This window comes from Panicum hallii, chromosome 9 (assembly GCF_002211085.1).
Source record: "Panicum hallii strain FIL2 chromosome 9, PHallii_v3.1, whole genome shotgun sequence".
Classification (NCBI taxonomy): domain Eukaryota; kingdom Viridiplantae; phylum Streptophyta; class Magnoliopsida; order Poales; family Poaceae; genus Panicum; species Panicum hallii.
The window spans coordinates 29,900,337-29,908,664 of NC_038050.1; positions in this window are offsets into that span (position 1 = coordinate 29,900,337).

Consider the following 8,328-nt stretch of genomic DNA (forward strand, 5'->3'; position numbering starts at 1 on the left):
AAGGGATCCGAAGAGGCTCGATAAGAGGGTTCACGAGCTTTCTTGAGGTGTTGTGGTCTTGCTCGGACAATCGGCGAGCAAAGGAGTTGCTGGATGTCGTGGACCATGGGACAAGACGATGGAGCCGGATGGGTTCACTATGCCAACTCCTCCGTGAACCTCAGGGTTCTCTTGCTCACGGGCTAAACTTCCTCTGCTCACGCACGTGTGCCTCTGAAACACGGCCGGCACACCTACGTAGCCTCCTGCAGGATCGCCGCGCCCGGTCGCATCTCCTGCACACTGTTCCTGTACTGCTCTCACACCACTGGCCCTTAACCTGCTCGCGCATGGCCTGTTGCCTTGCACACGCACTCGCCTGCGGAATCGAGCCGAGCCGGCCACTGGCAAAACACTTCCGCTCGCACTCGCGAACGTGCCGGTTCAATTCCGCTCGGACCTCCGGGTTCTACAACTCCGCCGCCCTCTCCATCCGTTGTGACACCATCAGGGCCGGCCTACCACCACCGCCGGTCTTGTGCTGCGCGTCAAATCTGCGCTGTGTTGCTTCTGCCTCGACCTCCGTATGGATGAAGGGAGCTCGCCGTGCATGGCTCCTCCGAGCTCGTTGCATTCGGTCGCCGCCTTCGCTTCACCGCCTCTCCTTCCGGCTCGCCGCTCCTCGTGCATCTCACGAGCGAGCGAGCTCGCGTCCACCCTTCTCAGCCACCGCGCGTCCTCTGCATCTCGCATGCGCCGTTTGCCTCCCATCACCTTGACATTCAACATTTCGATGGATTCGATCATGCCTATTTCACTCTTAGAACCATCAGAATGAGAAGCACCGCCTGCATGTTTTCCGGAGTCACTAGTCTGATGAGAGACAATCCGCAGGCTTGGCTTCGCTTCTCCCGCGGCCGGCATTTCGTCAAACACCTTAACTGCGTCCTCGATATGGTCACCGCGTTCCCGCATCTCGCGCAAAAGCTCTCCACCACAACTCCTCTTGCGCGCGCGCCTGCACGCTCCAGCTCCTGCGCCACCAGTGCTGCGCCGTCGCAGTCCCCACGGCCTGGGCTCGCCCACGTCTGCGCCAGCGCTCTGCTCCAGCCGCCCAGCGCCTGCACACACCGCCAGTGCCACCTGTGCGCCGTCGCTCGCGCGCCTGCGCCACGCTCGGGTCCCGCTGGGCCGCCCTGCGCACGCCTGAGCCGCTCTGCTCGGGGCCGCCACGCCCGCGCGCCTGGATCCGCCCGCGCCGCGCCGTCCGAGCGCCCTGCACCGGCTCGCTCCCGCGCCGGCTCTGGCCCCGCCCGCGCGCCGCTCCGGCTCGCCCACGCAACTGCTCGCCTACTCACGCTGCCGCCCGCGCGCTCCGCTCCACCCACGCGCCGCAACCGCCGCTCGGGGCCCGCTCGTGCCTGCGCCGCTCCTGTGCCCGCGCTGCAGCTGAGCCGCCCCACACCGCTCGCCTGGAGCCCGAGCCTGCTCCTGCGGCCGCCGCTCGGGGCCGCCCACCGCGGCTGCGCCCCCACACGTGCGCCAGAGCGCACCGCTCTGCCGCCAAGCCGCAGCTCCCACGGCTCAAGCCCGCTCGCCCGCGCCTGTGCTGAGGAGAGGAAGGGAGGCAGGGGAGAAAGAAGCGCCGCCAGTGGAAGAAGAAAAGAAGGAGACGCCAGGGAGAAAAGAAATAGAGGAGAAAGGGAAAAGAGACTTCCCAAGGACTTATGCGCAATTTCAGAAAATCACAGGGACCTTTCTGTAAAGTCAAATTTCCCATCAATCTAAAACCCTAATGAAGAAATGCCCAAAACGAAAGTTGGAGAGTTTTTCAAACTCTACAACATTGCTTTAGGGCCCAAGTTCAAAAACTCAAAACTTATATCTTTACACGTTCAATTTTAAACAAAAGTTGGAATTGAATTACTTTTGTCCTAAAGAGCGTAACTTTATAAAATTCAGGACCTAAATGCAAGCATTTATGACACGTCATGATGACGGGATAGACTCGTCATAATGATTGGATAGACATGTCATAATGACTTGCACCTTTTACACTTTAGTCCTGAGTAACTTTGAAAGTTAATTTTGTAAATCAAATACTTGCATAAAAGGACTTGTACTTTTATAAAATTACATAAACACCCTTATTTTCACCATTTTACCCAAACTTTTATACAATTCAACACATGCATTTCTAATGCAACTTTTTGGATAAATATATATTTTTTTACAGGGGATAAAGTAAGAAAAACATGTTTGCAAAACCACCCTTCACTTATTTCGAAATTACCTCCTATCCAATTACATTTTGCAAAAACAACCCTAGTTTTTCCATAATTACAAAAATACACTTTTTTACTTGCACTTTAAATTTTCAAAAGCTTCACATAAACATACACAAGCTTTACACTAACAAGCACATACTTCACACTAACAAATTATGTGCCTAGCCTACAGGTACTTGAACTGTCACACCTACCGCGTACCATATTTATGGCATGTGGCTAGTACTTTCAAACGCTTGACCACAGCTACCACACACTGTGACCCTATCAACTTTTATCAACACAGACGGGGTAACCTTCCGAGTCATGATACCGCACATGACCCCGTCCATCATCCTTATAGTGATTGCAGAATAGTAAACATTCAACTCCTATATCGCGCGAGTGACAGAAAATCACTTGACTTTTGCCGGTCCTATTAGCAGAGCATCTATTCGATAAGGACTCAGGCACAATACAAAGGTTCCTAAGATTCATGCATCTAGGGTTCCATGTCAACTCCTGGACTTAATGCATAATATAGATATATATAACTTTATAAGTGCAATAATTTGAAATACTGGGTTATGCAGCAGGGCTTGCCTTCTTGAGCGAGGCTAGGGTCAGTGGTGTCAAAGACTTCCGAACTTTGGTTCGGGGCTTCAGTTATATCCTTGGCAACATTCGCAGGATCTTTAGAAAATCCTGACTCGGGCTCTGGGACTAGCTCGTAGTCTCCGTCGTCGAGTGTTGTTGACTCTACATGATATGCAATGGTTTGAATTAGATGGTTCTTGAGTTATGAATTTTATTTCACGATAAAGTTGCAATCCAATCAATTGATAGACACAACTTCATAAAACAAGAATTTTTTAATTCAAACCCACCATGTGTACTTTGATTCAATTATCAAAGGAATTGATTTAATTGAATTAAGTTAACAAGTTTAATTTTTATTTTAAAATCCATAAAGGCTATGGCCTTGAATTTTTGTGGGTAGGCTCACTCCTAGCAGGTAAGCTTACTCATACTCTAAACAGGCTACATACCAAAAATCACAAACACTAGAGCTAGCATGCACAAGTTATGCTCAAGATACCCTTTTGTTAAGTTTTAAAATAATTCAAAAAGTATTTGGTTTCAAACAAAACTTTAGTAACAAAAGTAGTTGGATTTACTTCAAGCATTCAAACAAAACTGGTTTGACATTTTTTTGAATTTTCTACAAATTTCTACAAATTTCTAAAGATCACTAATTTTGAAAAGAGGGGAGAGACTGGAATTTTGCAGCCAGGCCCTCGGAAAGATTTAAATCATTGCAATTGGATCCTTAGCTCGTCGGGACAGAGAGGCTGAAATGTGCCGGCCAAATTCCGGCGACGGCGGTCGCGGCGGCAAGGGGGAACAGGCCAGGAAGGACCAGGGAACTAGCGCGGTCCTAGCTAGGGGTGATGTGCAGGTCGGGGTTGGCCGGAGGGGTGGAACGGCGGTGAACCAAGGCGGCGGCGATGGAGCTCAACCATGGCGACAGTGTTCCGGCGTGACGGCTCACCGGTGGTGGATCAAAGGTGGGGGAAAAGCTCCAGGAGAGTAAGGCGGCTCGGTTAATCACCTTGGCGAGGGCTAGGATGGCCGGACGGACGGGTTCCCACGGCGGCCCGGGACAGCGGCGAAGGGGGAGCTCGTCGGCGAGGTGGATGGAGTGCTTAAGGGCGGCGATGGAGAGGCTGGTGAGCTTCACAGGATCAAGGCAAAGCTATAGAGGGGGCTGTCATGGTCTGAGAAGGAGCGGGGCGAGCTGACGACGGCGTGGTGGTTGGCGGCAGAAGGTGAGCGCGGCGGTGATCCAGTGGAGACAAAGTCGAGAAAGGCAAACAACGGCCGTGCGAGTAGATATAAGTAGTCGAAGGGAAGCTCCTAGTCATGTTGTGGGGTTAAGAAGTGGCACGACGCGCAGTAGCTGCTGCTGGCGATCGACGGCGCATCGTGGCGGCTGGGCGGCACTCGGGCAGAGGCGGGGCGGCGTGGCGCGCTCGGAAGAGAACCAGAAGAGGGAAGCTAGGGCAGCGGATGGCTTGGAGATGACGTGTGGATGCTACCTGAGTAAGCAATGACACCGGTGGAGCTGCAGCGGCGGTGAGCTACGGCAGCGACGGCAAGCAGCTGCTGGCGGCTCGGGCGGCGGCGTGGCGCGCTCGGGGAAGGCCAGCAGGAGGAGCGAAGGCGGTGGGCGAGCTCGGGGGCGACGCGTGGAGCAGGAGAGAGCCTTCGGCGGCGCGGCACGAGGGCCTGCAGCGGGCGCTGTCGCGCGGCAGAGGAGGAGGCAGAGGAGGAAGAAGAGGGGGGGGGGGGGGCGCTGGGGGCTGATTTGCAAATTCAAAAGTTTTAGGGACCTCACTATAAACCAAAAATTTCCCACTGATCTAAAGCTTAAATGGGAAGATGGTCAAAATAAAAGTTGTAGAACTTTTCAAACCCTACAACTTCTATTTAGGGTTCAACTACAAAAACTCAAGGGATGGAGATTTATTTTAAAACTTTGGACTCAACTTAAACTTTTCAAAGTTTTTGTCCTAAGTTAGGTAAATTTCATGCAACTTTGAACTTAAATGCAAGTTTATGTAATGTAATGATGACTAACACTCTTACACTTTGATCCCTAGTGAAAATTTAAGAGTTACCTTTGTAATTCAACCATTTACATAAAAGGACTCATATTTTTGAAATAATTACACCTAGGTCCTTATTTTCACATATGTACTCAAATTCACACACTTCAATATATACATTTCACATCCTTTCCTAATATTTTACGATTTTGACACCTAGGGTGTCACAGGATGGCTCGAGTTCGGAGTTTGGGAGATGATATGCTTGATGATGCGCATGCATAGGAAACCCCAGCTTTCTCTTGAACTTTTGTTATACCCTTGGTATAGTTTACTTTAAGGCTTGCATATGGATGGTGACGTGGACCTATCCCATTCCTTAGGGATAGTTTGGTATGATGCAGGATCTGACCCGGAGTTCGACCCTAACGATGACAGTTGGTACGATTAAAGCCCGTGCTATACTCGAGTTTGCTTGTGGTGGAGATTGCAGAAGATGAAGGATGGGCCAGAGGTTCGCTTTAGCCCGAGAGGCTTGTCTGTTCGCTTTAGCTTGAGAGGCTTGTAATGAACCTCGTAATACAGATCCTATGAATTTATGTAATAAATTAAATCCATATTTGATCTTATGCAAGGGATGACTATGATATTATGCCTGAAATGAGTTCTATAGATCCAGTGACTATCACGATAATACAGTGAGTCGGATTCTCGATTCGGGAATCCGATTCATTTCACATTCCAAACTGCTGTGAATAATACACTTCTGTTGTCTTGCAGCCACAGCAGGCGCATTCAGCTCAGGTTACTCAGATTACCCTGAATATGCAAGAAAAAGATTAATTAACATCACAAGGCGAGAGAAGAATCTTGAATGAACTAGACCAAAATTCATGTTGCACTGCATCTAAATGTAAAACAGTTCACCATGCATAAATGAAAGAAACAAGCCTCTGAGAAATTTCTTTGAACACACGAATCTGGAGTAAAGGATCTAATAACCGGAGTACAAAACAGACCGTTAATAAAGCAATATGAACTATAGATAGAAATTTATAGCCGACAGTGAATCAAATCAAGTATCCAACATACAGGGTTTTCAATCCGTTATGGACTGTCAGCTGGAAAAAAAGTACACAAAGTACAATTAAAGTAATTTTGTTCATATGTATAAACCTTGAGTCCATTATGCAATACAAAGTTACAGACATACAGTAAACTGAAGTTTTTCCACTTCCACTGAGAAAAAACTGCAGCAGCCCTAATAACATAACAAGAAAGTCAGAATTCATACACCAAAACCCATCCATCAATCCTTCATCTCGTATTCCATGATTGATAAACATATTTTAATTCTTTTTTTTGAAAGGATAACACATTTTAATTCTTATGAAACAATCTCCGTTGCTTCAAAAGAAGAGAACGAAAGGCAAGGTGTCACACAAATTTAGCCCAGATTACTGTAATATCCCACTAGTGTAATCTAACAATTTGGAAACCGAGCCACATCTGTATTGTCACATGCATCCCCATTTATCACAGATAACTGCTCAAATTAAAACTAAGTGGACGACTGGAGTAAAGTTAAGTCACAAAATCACAATGAACGGGTAGGATAGAAGAACACCTGGACTAGAACTGCTGCACCATGACCGTCGTGCACCTGGGAGGAAACTGTCGCGCCCGGTTCCAAGGCCATACACACCCAGCGAGGCTGCCGAGGCTGCGGAGCCGGATCTGTATGGCTCGTGCTGGTGGCCGTGTGGGGTAGATGCGGGCGGCGCAAGGAAGTGGAAGTGCTGGCGCAGAAAGGGCAGGGGAGCGTGTGATGGACGAACCGCGGGGGAGACGATTGGTCGACGGCGGTGGCTGAGGAACGCGAGTGTGACAAACTTCTTTGGATGATTGGATTTACGGCGTAGAGGAGAGACGAGAGAGGTAAAATCCTAACGGACTCTCAGGTCTGAGCGGAAGAGTGGTGGAGCCAAAGCATTGGTAGGGCCCATATATCTGGAGGAGAAGGGAGCCTGTAGCAACGTGGTTAGTTTAATACGCTTTTAAAACTGTGTTAAAAATTGTTGCTAGCATTGGCACGGAGTAAAATTAGATACGATATTTAAAGCGCTACGAGGCAAACGTATCTATACGGCTATTTTGTTGTGGTGTATGGATTATCTCCATGTTAGTCATCCAGTAGTGATCGGTCACTACATAGACGTTTGAATAACCTTGTTTTGATTTTCCCTTCTTTGCTGGCATGTTGATTGCTCTTACTTTGTCTTTTATGAATGCAAGAATTTGCTGAGTGACAGTATTACTTTTAAGCATTTCTTAGTTCTTACCTTTTGGATCATTTTTTCTAGGAAGAAAGCAAAATGGACAATAAATTATATGGCTGAAATTGTTCAATGCGGCAAGTAGCTGAGTACATTATGTAATGAACTGGTTGTGCCTGCAGCTAGGGGTGCAGTTTTGCTGTCTGAGGGAGTGATCACTAGTGCATACACCTTTGCATTGGTGGAACAACGAGATAGTAGGTAAAATCAGATATGTCATAATTCCTCAGTGGTGATGTGCAGATTTAGAAAGGAATCAAGCGGCGACTGCTGCTAGACTGGCATGGTCCATGCTAAGTTCTGCAGCGGCGACAGAATCTACACTAAGTGAATTGCCATGGCTTCTAGCAGTTCTGCACATCATTTCTCCTAAATATGCAAGGTAATGGTGATATTTTTTTTTCATTTCTGCAAGATCTACTACTATGTAGGTATCAAAGTAAATGTAAGCTTGACACATGTCAATTTGAGTTGAATATATCATCAGTGCGCTTATTTCTAATGGACATCATGTACACAATCTCGTGCTGCAAGGTGTGCTAATAAACTCAATGTACTTGAAGCTATAGTAATACTATTACAACGCGAACAAGGTGTAAGTTGAGATATAGGAGTAAGTGATCTTATAGATGTACAGTGAAGAACAACTACAGGGCATTGAGAGCAGCGTGGATGGAGACGTGGCAAACAACATAAGAGCGGGTGCCGCATCATGACCAGATGTTATTTCTATTATAATAAATTGATTGATGAATTTTTTCTGTGACCTTTGTATAGTGAGCTGACTGTGACCGAAGGAAAGCATTACAAAGAGCTGATGTTCAGCTCCATCAATATGACATTTATGACTATTATGGATTCATGGTTGGGATCGTGGTAATATACGCCTATGCTGTTTTGTTTTGTTTTGTCTTGACACCAAGACCGGTATCAAGCTCAATTTGGTTCCATTTTCGGTCTTTAGGATGAACTTTTCACTATCTTCTGGTATTAACTTTTGTAATGTACCCTAGAGCTTATATTCCCTACTGGAGATGCATCCACAATAAAGCTCACACAATTGGACTTTTCCTGATGTAAACCGCACACATAGATATCATGTGATGGATGGTGGGAGACATCAACTATTGGCCCATC